The sequence below is a fragment of the Vicugna pacos genome, unplaced genomic scaffold, assembly GCF_048564905.1.
Source record: "Vicugna pacos unplaced genomic scaffold, VicPac4 scaffold_105, whole genome shotgun sequence".
NCBI lineage: Eukaryota > Metazoa > Chordata > Mammalia > Artiodactyla > Camelidae > Vicugna > Vicugna pacos.
In genome coordinates, this window is record NW_027328785.1 from 1,131,833 (window position 1) to 1,145,244 (window position 13,412).

Consider the following 13,412-nt stretch of genomic DNA (forward strand, 5'->3'; position numbering starts at 1 on the left):
GCTGTTATGATCAGTATCACCACTGTGGGTTATCAGGTAGTTTTAAGACTTGGTAATATGATTTCACGAATAATGTTAAAAGACTAGACATCTCAGATCCAGTTTACATAGTCCTCAAGATTTCTTCTGAGAATTGGATGGTTTCTTCCCCATCTTAAATCTGAGATGAGTCTCTAAAAGTTTCCGTATTCCTCCATCCTTTTGCTTTAATTCTCTATTTCTTAAAAAACAAAGTTTTTAGATGGAGTTACTGGGGACTGAACTGAGGGCCTCATGCATGCTAAATACATACTCTCCCAAATGAGGTATAATCTCTTCCCTGATTTTTTTTAAAATTTACATCTTAATTTTCAGAGGTTAGAGGCCTCTAATTATTTTTCTGGAGACTTGTCCATGAACCTGTAAATCTACAATTAATGGACAAAATTTGGTTTATTAAAAAAAATCTATAGAATATTCTGCAGTCCATCCAAAAGGAAATGCTCATGGACTTAGAATGTTTCTCCTTTAAGGTGATTTCTCCTGTTTGGTCGTGCTTAATTTGTTAACAGCCATCCTCATCATCATAATGACCAAACTCGCTGTGAGTGGACGCCTAACTGAGGCTAAAATGCTTTGCTCATGTTTTACTTCATAGCAAGTGTTTGATTGTAGGTATCAGTGTCTCCTTTTTTGTAGCTGAGGGATTGAGAGATGGGTCAGCTTGCCCCAAATCACACGCAGCTGGCGGTGGCTAGCTCGATGCTGGAATCCAGGCTGCACAGGATGAATTCTCAATTGCTCCTCTAATCAGTTTCCCGTTGAGTGTTTTCCCGAACTCCTGTGAGCCCATAAATGACCGATTTTAGCTATCTCAGCCTGATGAGGTCTTCAAAGGAGAGACACCAGTGAGAATGAGAGGCAGAGTGGCATAAATTAAAATTGTACATTTTCACAAATGTTTTATTCTCAGGTAATGACTTTAAAGGTAATATTTTTTTAATTTAGTGCTTTGTGAGAACTAAAAACAAAACATTTAAAATAATTATTGTGCAAGAGAGAAGTGGTCTTTGAAAGTCCAACTGTTGCTAATGATGTTACTTGTTTTTTCTAGTGGTGCTTATTTACTGAAAAATTTCCAAACACTGAATTTGTTTTATGTAGTCTTAGTATGAAAGAAAAGTTTGTCAGTGAGTATTGTAAGTAAAATCCTTACTCTTTTCTTTCCTGATGATGAATATCTTAGTTGTTTACATGGCTTAAGTATATTTCGTCATTTGTGAAATTTGAGTAATATGGTTTACCTTGTCTGACTGTGAGAGCTGGACGCCTTGTATACAAAGCACCGTAGAGGTGCTTAATAAAAATGTGCTGTCACAGTGACTGATAGTTTAGAAGTATCAACTCTGAATACTAAAAAGGGTAGCTTATTTCTGATGCATATTCAATATGTATATATATGATATACATTATTATGGCTTAAAGTAACTAGGATTGTTTTTTTTTTAAGTGCAGTATGAAGCTTTAATGAAATCTGTGTCATTCTAGTGAGACAGGGACTACTTAAATTGCCTTAAGCAGACGACCTTGAAGATTATTTACACAGAATGTGTATTGTTACAGCTCAGAATTCATGTTGCCGTGTAACCATCCATCAGACATTTAATTTCTCGGGATTCTGACCAGAACCATTAAGTTTAGAAAAATCCACATTGATTATTATCAGGGAATAAGCTCCTCTATTTTGTGACTAAAGAAAATTTTGATTTTTTTCTGCACTCTTTTCAGGTTTTAAAATTTCAAAATTTTGATTTGACATGTCACTTTTTTAATAGAGAGAATAAAGCTCATGCTGTTTTAATATGTAAATAAATGTTTTTGTATTTCAATACCCTTCTATGATTTCCTGGCTCTTTGAGAAGTATTTTGCAAGATACTTAGATTACCTACTGTTGGAAAAATACAGACGTGACTTTTATGAATATAGGCGTAGTACAGTTCTGTTGGTTTTTACTACAGTGCAAGACATGAGACCTAGGAGAGCTATGCTGCTGATTGCCAGGAGGACAGATCTCAGGTCTCAGTCTCCCCTGGTGTAAAATGAAGTGGCTGGACTGGATTCTTTCCTCTTCTAAGATGAGCTTCCATGAGCCTATGTCTTTTGTTTATATTTAGGAGTATTAGCAATATCAGATTAAATACTGAATACCCCTCCATCCCCCCGAAGCAAAGTGCAGTATATGCTACATAAGCTTCTAGTTATCTGATTCTCGTTTCTCATCTTACAGTCAATTTTTGTGTTGCATGTTTCCCGGCAACCTGGAAGATCTTTTTAGCCATAGGTGGCGCTGTTGCAACTTTTTACAGTCTTAATTTTTCTGTTTGTAAAATAAGGCTTAAACAATGTGATTTTATTTTGATTCCTTTGCTTAATGCTTCAGAATAGCACAACGTCCATTATGTCTTTCTACCTGGAAAATTTTTTCTGCTTATATCATAGTTTTATTCTTTTATCTCGCTGTGAACATTTCAGACTTGCTGTGCAAACAATGGCAAAATCGGGCTTTTCTTCTAGTGTTAGAAACCAGTGAGCCGGGATATTTTAAAACAGCTAGAAGCTGCCTCTGGAGCACCATAAAGCTGAAAAGTGTGTTGAGTTCCCTGAGTATTGACCCCGCCGCTGTGTGTTAATTGGTGGGAGTTGATTTGGTACATATATGATGGGGTGTAGTTTCTTGACTTGGGTTTGCCTGCACGTGCTGACACTGAACCACGTGATCCTGAGTCAGCTCGTTCTGAGTATTCCCCTCGTCTGTGAGAAGGGGACACTCATATCTGCTTTGTAGAATTGTGAGAATTAGTAATTATGTAACATGTTTACCACAGTGGGTATGTCAAGAGAGCTCATAAACTTTAGCTGCTGTTTTGTGTGCAGCCATCATTTTATAGTCTTTGGTAATTACAAAGAAACAAGAAAATAAGAAAAGCTGATTTTATGATGAAAGATATTTGAGGAGGTTCCATAATTCCTACACCCATAATTTAGCATCAGCCGAGTCAGAACTGTTACACAGTCGCCCTGGACCAACGTTAAGCCACAGAAATTTTTGTTACTTCATATATGTTGGGGCCTAAGGGGAACCAATACTTATACACATGTTGTCTCCAGCAGCCAAATGAGAGATGACACAAGAGTAGGCAGGTGATAAATGTCTTCTTTGTTACTGATGAAGCCACGTTCTCCATGAACTTCAGGGCTGTGGATAAATGAGTGTCATGATACTGTGTCCCAGAAGTAGAGACTCACCCTGTCCCAGGTATCTCTGGGCCACAGCAAGCCTTCCCTTGAGAGAATGTGCCCCATCATGCACAGGGCTGTTCTGCAATGCAGCTGAGCATCCAGGGTGCTTCCCTAGGGTAGTCAACACTGGAGGGAAAGGAAGGGTTTCACATGCCCTGCTTGTCTCCCTGGAATCACAACTCAATCTGTTAATGTGAGGAGGGCTAGCTGTGGGCCAGGCGTCAGGGCTGTGAAGGGAGTAGCACTCTGCATGGCCCAGAGGAGTGGGGAGGAGGTATCCCTTCCATCAGTTTAAACAGGTGGTGGGATGGAACAGAAGGGTGCATCCCATGAGTTTATAAAAGGAGAAATAAGAATATCCTTTGGGTATTAGTCTAGCCAGGAAACACAGAAGATGATTAGGAAGGAGACTTGTAAACCACTGTAATATTAATTTGACATTTGTTGAGCACCCAAAATGTGCTACATTCTTTTCTGAGCGTTTTACAGAAATGAATCCTTCAATCTTCTCAACAAGCGAGTAAGGAAGGTTTGATTGTTATCCCAGTTTTACAGTGTGGAAATTGAGGCACACAGAGGGTAAGTTGACCAAGGTCACAAAACTAGTAAGTGGCAGAGCAAGTATTTTAACCCTGGCTGTATGGTATTGTGGCTCCCAGAATGGGCTTTGGGTGTTTAGATGTATCTGCATCCCTCGATTTCTGTACGTCTGTGCATCAATTAGCCCAGAAAGGACAGGGAAAGGAGAGTTACACAGGTGCTCACAGTCGTGTCTCGGCAACTGTCCACGAAGAGTGCACCGTGATTAGAATTAATTGTTTTCCAGGCAGCAGATCTGTTGGTATAACAGAAATTTAGTCCATTGAATTCATCTAGAAATCCTTCCTGCTCTGCTTCTGTCCACACTTGCCATGTGACTGCCTGCCCGTGTTTGGGCCGTGGAGGAGAACATATACTCATGGTTGAACTCTGATATTGCAGTCTGGTTCATAGTTTCACATCTTCTGTTACATTAATAAGTTAAATTTCTGGTTTTCTTGCATCAGTGTCTCATGAGTTTGGTTAATGTGAAACCAGTCCATGGGAGCCCAGGGGTTATGATGGTATAAATTTTTAGCACGTTGTGGCACTTCTAGCCATGCAGACATGACTGGGGGATGTACGCCTTTCTCACTGATTTCTCCCAACAGCAGGGTCCTCTCACGGATGTGAGGCTGGGAGCTCTCTGAGTAGCTCAGTCAGAGGCCAAGTCCACCAATCCGAAAATGATGAAGTACCTGGAAGTGGGTTTAATAAAAGTAAAGGGCTTCCAGGTAGTCCGATGGGCTGTTCAAGAAATTTGGTGAAAAGCTGTCCACTGTCTGTGGTTTAGCTGCTTCTTTGCTGTTGAAAAGTCTGGAGTAGATGAAGGGATTTTAAAAAGCAGAAAGGAGTGATTTCAGGTGGTACGTCCACACCGGTGAGAAGTGATGGATGACCGCCTGTGTGAGGCACAGACAGAGTCTTACAAACTTCATAAACCAGCTTCAAATGCTCTGCCATCTGAGTGCGCTTCATATGGGGTCCAGTTCATCACTGGTCACGCTGTGAGGGCAAGTAACTGACGATGGCAGAAAGGACACGGAGGCATCAAAAAGGTCTCACTCATGTTCCCTGTTTAAAGAATGTGGCACAGTGTATTATATTTGAGCTGGTTTTTCACTGAACAGTTTTTAGTGTTTTCTGGGACTCCCCAGTGCCCCAAGGTTCCATGCAGCTGGGTGTCCCCTCATTGCAGCTCCGTCAGCGCTTGCCCTGGGCTGATGTGGTGTCACGGGAAGCAGGACGGTCAGCGTCCCCGGCTCCTCTGAGCTCCGTCTCCTCATCTGCAGAGCCTGGTTTCTCATCCGTGTCTACTTAGTAGGGTTGCTGAGAATCACACGTGATGGTTATCAGGTGTGATTTCTGGTTGTCTCTGCGATTGGCAAATAGCCAATAATTGACAGAAACTCTTGTTTTTTTTTATTGTAATTGTGTCTCCTAGATTGCAGTGGTTTTTAGTCTGCATTTTTTTATAACTTTACTCATTTTTAAATATGCCCTTATTTTATTTATTTTTTTTTTGAGGTACTGGGGACTGAAGCCAGGACATTGTGCATGCTATGCAGGTGCTCTACAACTGAGTAATACCCACCCTCCTTTTCTGCACTTAAAAATAAATATTGCAATACACAAAATAGCTCTTAAACTCCATGATGGGACCTGGTCTCTGTATAGGCAAATGAACACGTATACTATTTCGATAAGAATAAATGCTGTTGAGACATACGTTTCTGAATCTGTTAATGTGCTTAAAAACGATCATAGCTAGTGATAAACACGAGACTTAGATCCAGGACTTTTTAGGGTATGTTTTGCCATCATGGGAAATTACATTCTACCGAGAAGGCTAATTGGGTCTCTTTGATATTTGGATGGTTTAGCAGGTGATCAAGGCTTTCCAAAGCTGACAGTTTTGTATTTTAAACTAACTACAAAGTTATCTTCTAGAAGATGGAAATCCTAAGTTTGTGAATTTCCCAGTAATCCAGGGGGTATGTGTCTGTGTCTGTGTCTGTGTGAACGTTTGTGTGTGTGATTTCAGGAATGTAGAAATAAGTTCCATATAGACTTCTGATATCTTTCTCTTCCAGTTCAAGGTTTAAGCATATACTTACACAAATAAATTGATTTTCTTTTGTCATTTGGCATATTGGCGGGAATAAGAGGTTCTCATACTTGTTTCAGAAGGGTTGGGAAGCATGAGCTTAGAAAACGGGAGGAGAAAGAGGCAGGGAGACACTTCACACTTTGTGCAGTATATGAGAAACAGTAGCTTTTCTTTTCTCTTTTCTTCTAAAGCAAACTGGCTCTGAATTGTAACACACTATTACTCAGAATTGCTTTTCTAATCAGATACAAGTGCCTCAGATTTTTCAAGGCAACATGAATGATGAAATGTGTTTTAGCATTTATCTTTAAAAGTAGTTTTATTTCTCAAGTAAAAGACTATAGCCTGTTTCTTCCAGCGTCTCAAGAAATTCTCATTGATCTATGTACATGTTCTATGTGCTTATTTTCTTTTTTTTTTTTAAGTGCTTGTTTCATTGTGGTGTGAATGAATGTTTAAAATTTCTGGATTTTGATCTTTAGAAAATGCTGATTTATCATAACTGTTAAAAAGCTGATTGTTCTTTGGTCCTTGTTTGGTGGGGCACCCTATTGATTACTCTTGTCTGTTAAAGAGAGAAATTCTTCCTCTAGCCTGCAGATCATTAAGTGTATGGTTTGCAGTATGCCTTTAAATTTCATTGAATGCATTGAACATGATTGTCCAGTGAATTTTGAGTTGACTCATAGTAATGACTTTGCTTTGATTCTGTGGCTTTTGCTCCTCTCCACAAGAGCTTGAATTCTCTGTTGCATTTTGTATACGTGTTCTTCACAGTGGAAGAAATTTTGCATTTTTTACAGAGGTGGTTTTTCCTAACACCTCTGAATGCCTTCTGTAATTGATACAACAAAAATCTGTTATTTCAATGCTTAATTATTTCATACACTAGTTTTTGGCTTAATCAGAAACAATGACAGAGTGATAATAAAAAATAGGAAAACTTTCCTTCCTTTGAAGAATAGAAATCAGGTGGTCAGGCTCACCCATGCTTTGGGCCTGACACACTTAATCTCATGTCATTGTGTATCATGATTCGGAGATGGAGTTGCTTCAGGTTTATTGATTTTTGTTTTAACATTTGTGTTGAATTCTTTCTCCAGGCTTATGTATCCTGTTGGGTTTGTTGAAACTGTAGAAGGGAAACAAAAGCTTTTTTTGGTTTCCGGAGTCCTGAGTTGCTGATGATAAAGAGTTGAGGTTGGGCTGAGGAACAGAGTGACACTCCCTCTGCTCCCAGCTGAAATTGATGAACAATGAAATCAATTAAGTGTATCGGTATTTGACCAATAGAAGTTAGCGAGCCCAAACTGGCTAGTTATGCCCAAAGAAAGTACTGAATTCACCTGCAGAATTAGGTGCTTTACCAAGAAGAAGCAGCTTAGAGCAATCAGAAAAATCAGTCCTATGATGAGATATAAGGTAAATATAATATCTTTTATTTCTGAAACTTTTCTAAGTTAAGTTGTGTAGAGCTAAAATTAAGTTTCAAGCACCAGGAGTTAACAGTGTGGGTGGTTCTGTATGATCATTATTCAGGAATGTGCCTAGACTCTGCTAGAGTGGCTGAAGCTGGCAGGAAAAGACCTGGAGCCAGGATTTGTCACCTTAGGGTGTCCTCCATAATGGTTCCATGTGGGAGCCCATGATTGGGTTAACAAATTGTAACAGACCCCAGCCGCCTGTCAAATTTAAGAAGAAAACGTATGCTTAGTAACTGCTTTGCAAGCAAGTGCCTGTGCATCCTCACTCCTGTCTCCTTGCCTTAAAAAGCAGAGATAATGCTTTGCTTGCGTAGATGATGTTTTAGATAGCACTCTGCTCATCGCAAAGCAATGACCCAGGCCCACAGCTATAAAGGCTGGGCTTGTGTGCAGTTAGATACTCTATTATCCCCCAAGCAAGGACCTAGCTGGTCTGGTGGTCTGCTTTGTAATTCACATGTCTAAAGAATGTATCTTATTCCCCTCACCCCATGACTTACCTAAAGATACACTAAGCCTTTGTACTCATGGTGGATTCTACAATCTCTGTCTCATCCTTCTTTCCCCAAGTTCCTGCTTACTATCACACAACTGTTAATGACGTTTTCCTTTGATTATACACAATAAATATGGGATCATTTGAGAGGCTCGTGGAGTTGGGTCCCTACGCCCTCTCTCTTTCGTGACTTTTTCCACAGAGTCTTGAGTATTCATTCCCTGTACGTAAGACTTCTGCCAGCCAGAACCCACAGTTCCAGGTGAGAAGGATGCAGGCTTTATCTCTCCTACCCGAGGGAGAGAGAGTAGAAAATTGAGATCTGCTCTTCCGTGGTCCCTTCCTGCCCCAGGTCTGCTCCAGTTCACCTGCAGCCTTCTGGCCTCTGCTCACACTGCCTCTGTCCCAGGACTGACAGCAGCCTTTTCTTCCCTGGTAAACATTTCCTGTGCCTTTTAGAAGTTGGTCTCTTCTCTGCAATACAACCCTGGCAGATGTGATGGTGGTAAACGTGCTGGTGGGCAGTCACTTGGGGACTGCCAGGAGCCATGCTGATTCTCCTGAGTCTCTCATTCGGGGTTACAGAACTGTCGAGCAGCAGAGGAAGCCCTTTAACGTGAGGCCAGCTCAGCATTGCATCACTTTCATTTTATTTTTGAATTTTCAGTGGAGAAATTATTTGTAGCAAACTGTTCCAGATTTTTGGCTGCCTGCTTTCCTCACCACCATTTCCTTGTTGGCTCTGGTGCTTGTTGTAAGAACCAGGTTTCTTCTCTGGTTATTTCTAGCAGCTGGGCTTGCCGAATCCTTGATCTGCATTTGAAGCAGAATGCTTCTTCGTGATGTCAAGCTGATTTTCCTATTTCTGAATATTTCGTGTACACTCAGCAACTCTTTCAAGTGAAATGCTCTTGTCCAATTCTGTTAACCCATATTTGCCGATCTCCTGCTTTCATGCTGAGGGCAGTTTCTTCTTCCTGTAATAAAAGTTAGCAATTTGCATTTACTATTTGAAGGTTCTGGCCCTAGGTGCTTTTGTCCTTAACAGTTTTAATACAATTCACCCATTAAAATGTGCAGCGGTTTTTACTCAAAGCCCAGAATTGTGCATCGCAGTCAATCTTAGAATATTTTCATCCCCCAACAGGAAGCCCTGTATGCACAAGCAGTCATTCCCATCTTCCTCATCCTCCCCCAGCCCCAGGCAGCCATTGTTCTCTCTCTATGGATTTGCCTGTGCTGGACATTTCATGTAAAACAAGTTATTTCATGTAAATGGAACTGTCTATTGTGACTGACTTCTTTCACACTGAGTAACTTTTTCAATGTTTTTCCAGGTTGTGGCCTGGGTCAGTACTCTATGCTTTGCTATTGCTGAATTATATTCTACTGTATATCTGGGCCCTACTGTTTACCCATTCATCAGGTGATAGTCGTTTGTTTTGTTTCTGCTTTTTGTTTGTGAAGAGTAATGGCGCCGTGAATACTCCTGTAGGAATTTTTATGTGGACATTTGTTTTCAGTTCTCTTACTTGTGTGACCAGAGAGCAGAAATGCTGGGTCATTCATAAACCAAATGTTCAACTCTCTGAGGACCTGCCAGGCTGTTTTCTAAAGTGGCCACGCTGTGTTACATCCTCACCAGCAAGGGCTGCGCGCTTCGCTTCCTCTGTGTCTTCATTAGTGCTTGTTACACCTTTTTTTTATTATAACCTATTGTAGTAAGTGTGAAGCGGTTTCTCCTAGTGGTTTTGACTTGATTTCTTTTACAGCTAATGATATTGAACATCGTTTGATTGTGCTTATTGGCCATTTGTATATTTTCTTTGAAAAATACATTTTCAGATACTTTATACACATTTTAATTGAGTTCTCTTTTTCTTGTTGAGTTGTAGGAGTTTTTTCTTTTATTTGAAGATACAAATACTTAATCAGATAAATAATTTGAAAAAATTTTCTCCTCTCTGTTGTTTTTTCACCTTCTGGATGGTGTCCTTTGAAGCAAATTTTTAACATTTGATGAACTCCAATTTATCACTGTTTTCTTTGTTCCTTGAGCTTTTGGGGTAATATTTAAAATCTGAGGTATTTTATTTAAACTTTTATATAAAAAATAACTTAATTCTTAAGACCGTTCTAGGAGATGGGTGCTGTGGTTGTCCCCAGTCTATGGAGAGGAGACTGAAGTGCAGAAAATTTCACTGAAATATCAGTGTCACAGCTACCCAGTGCTGTGGGATTTCAGACCCTCATGTTTGTCCCCAGCATTTGTGATCTTCACCACCATGCTCCACTACTGCCTGGAATCGTTAATGAAAAAGTTTTCCTTTTTTGATTTCTTGATTGTTTGTTTTCTCATTGGGGAACTCACCTCTTCATTTTCCTTGCAGAGATCTGTGTAGGTTTATTTTAGATCTCATGTACTTATTTATTACACAGGCTCCAGTGATGATTGTGCCTAGTTGTTCTAATCAATTCATACTCAAGTCTTTCCTGCTCATGACACTAAAAAGAGAGTCATGACTTACATAATGCTCAAAGAAGAATGTACTTGAGTGATTTTATTTTTCTAACCAATCAAACAAATCAAATAAAAACCCGGTGTTGGAACAGATTATAAGCCCTGCAGAATAGGGTCACTGTCTTCCTTGTGTTTCATTTGATTTGTCACAGTGTCTGGATAGTGCCTTGCTGTCCAGCAGTTTTGTGAGTATACGGTGCTCGTGAATCATTGTAAGGAAAGAATTTTGACAACAGACTGTGTTGTTCATTTCACAAGGGAAAAGATCATATAGAAATACTGCTCAGATTTATTTTAAAATTAAGCTTGGTGTTTTGAGAAGGGTTCAAGAAACCATACAAAAATCTTTTTCACTAATTTTAAATCTATCTTAGACACATTATGCATACATAGCAGAGTAACTTATCAACTAGTTTTGACAAGAGGAGTGTATTATTGATTATCTATTTTAGTTGAAATATTCTACCTGGGATAAAGTAATCAGTGCCCATAAATGAACAAATATGTTTGTATTTCTATGCAACATGGGAGCAGACTTCATATGTTTCTATATAATATATATGACTGTGTGTTTTAATCTGTCTGTCAGTGTTTTTATAGTTTTTCAGCAATGTTGTAACTTTAGAATTCTTCTATGGAAATCACCCCCAATTCTAGTGCAGTTTGTACTGTGTATCCTGTCTTATGCATGGGATTCCACTGTCCCCTCTGTGAGGAATTTCCTCTCCTATTGAGTTAGTAGCAGAGTTAAAGGAACTGTGATTTCTAGGCCTTTGCTCTCCATGTGTTTGCAGTTGGCTGTCAATCAAGATTTTCTCTTTCTTGAGTTTTCATTGTTCAATTAGAATTTTGGAAATAACAATTAATATGTTGCAACACTCTCCCTAGAAACTTGATGTGTTTGTGCTTTTCAGTTTCCAATTTACAAAAAATGTAAATTCACTCCTGTTTTTAAATAGTCCTTTTTCACTAGATATTTGTTTACTTCTTTATAGTCAAAATATTTTCTTCCCAATGAATGAATCGGTTTGCATGTTTTAAAAGATATTTTACTTTTTAAATTTCTTATTCTAACAGGTATATTCGTTGTACAGAATTTAGAAAATAAGGATAAACACAATTATAACTTAAAAATGGCCTCTAATCTCACCTGGGGATACAGTTGTAAGGTTTGAAATTGAGAATTACAAGTCCTCTCAAACTCTTCTTCTATTTCAAGTACGGTTTGGTTACTGAGATCCTCGAATTCTCATATGAATTGTAGCAGCAGATAGTCAGTTTCTGCAGAGGAACCCACTGGGAATGTGATCGAGTCCACGTTGAATATATGGATCGCTCTGGGGAGCACTGCCATCCCAAGAATGCTGTCATTTGATTCAGGAATGTGCGTGGTGTGTCTGTCCAGGTGTTTAGGTATTCTTTAATTTTTTTCAGCATTGCATAGAGTTTACATTGGATTATTTTACTATATATTTTGCCTTTATACTGAGGACAAGTGTGCAAGGTACCGGGATCAGAAGTGTATTGGAGCTCCGCAACTTGCTGCCACCATGGACGCTGTGCTCTTGCTTCGCCCACTGTACAATGTTGCACAAAATAGGACCTAAGTAACTCTCCCTTGAAAGAATGATTATATGATTGCTGGATGATGCTTGAGATTCCTTGTGATGATGTCTTTTTCCCAGAATTTCACCTCTTCTTAACTATGCCCTTTCCCTTCCTTTCCTCCAGCCTGTGTTTCAGCCTGCCTGTGGCATTGATTTTCCTTGTCTGTGGACTCTTCCTTTCACTAGTTCGTGATAATGTTACATGTGAGATGTGGAAACTTGCTAGATGTCAAGAAAGAGCAAATCCATTGCATGCTAGATTTTTTAGAGTGTGTTATTGTATTATCGATTGAAATGAAATCAGGCTGACCCATTGAGCCATCCCCTGAGCTCTTTTTGCCTTCCTACAGGTGATACTGCTCTCGTTGCTGCATGTGCCCTTCCCCCAGACTTGGTTTTGGAGTTGAGTAAGTCACCATCACTGGAGCCCTCTCTTTAAATGATGACGAGAACATTTGCTCTATCTCCTTGTTTGGGGACTTCGATGAGATGAGGCAACAGATAAAGAATGGAGCCCCACCTCATTCTGATCCCCGCTCTTTCCGTTCCTTTCTCCATGGGAAGAGTACAATTCAAAAATATAAAGATTGTGAGCTAATGAGATAGACAAGACAACCGATCATTTATTAAATACCCTTTCATGCCAGAAACAAATGTATTATACACACAAAAAGCACATAAAATACGGTAGTACTGTGGTTACAAACGTGGGTCCGAGTTCGAGTCCTGGTCTGGAGTGACAAGTCCTGTGAGATGGAGAATTTATAGGTCGGCTTAGCCTCTCTTGGACTTGTTTTCTGTCCTGCAGAGATGGGGCTCGCTAGGCGTCCCTCCCCCGTAGAGGTGCTGAGGGGTGTAAAAGACACGTGTAGGCAGACCGAGCACAGCTGCTCTTTCCTCGTAAGTGCAGGATAGCATCGCTTTTGCGGTGATGGCTTTATGACCGCACCGTGTAGACTCTCAGTGCTCCAAAGGGATGCCTTGCAGATTGGAGATGGGATTCTCACTTCTGTAAATACCCAAGGATTGTGTTATTGGGCCTTGCTGATTTGACTCTATTCTTTAGAAAGTACATAATGTAGATATATTTTTCAAACATGCATTAATTTTTTCTTTTATTATTTATAGTTCTACCCTCTCATCTCTTGGTGTGACTTTTCATGGAATCCAGGAAACAGTCCTAAGCAACCTGCCTCTTCACACTTCTCCGTGGTGGTTTTCTTCCCTGACTAGAAGAGGGTTTTGCATAGGTAATTTTGATTGCTCCCCTTCTCTTGGAGACTCTCTGTTTTTCTGCCCATCTCTCACCTGTCCATCTGTCCATTTCTCTACCCA

At 39.8% G+C, this 13,412-nt stretch overlaps 1 protein-coding gene across 2 annotated transcripts in view; it reads left to right on the forward strand.

Annotated features, from left to right (window-relative positions):
* LOC140694828 (trafficking protein particle complex subunit 9-like) overlaps positions 1-13,412 on the forward strand; it is a 195,636-nt gene that overhangs the window by 41,428 nt on the left and 140,796 nt on the right. The gene's annotated exons all lie outside the window — the stretch shown is intronic.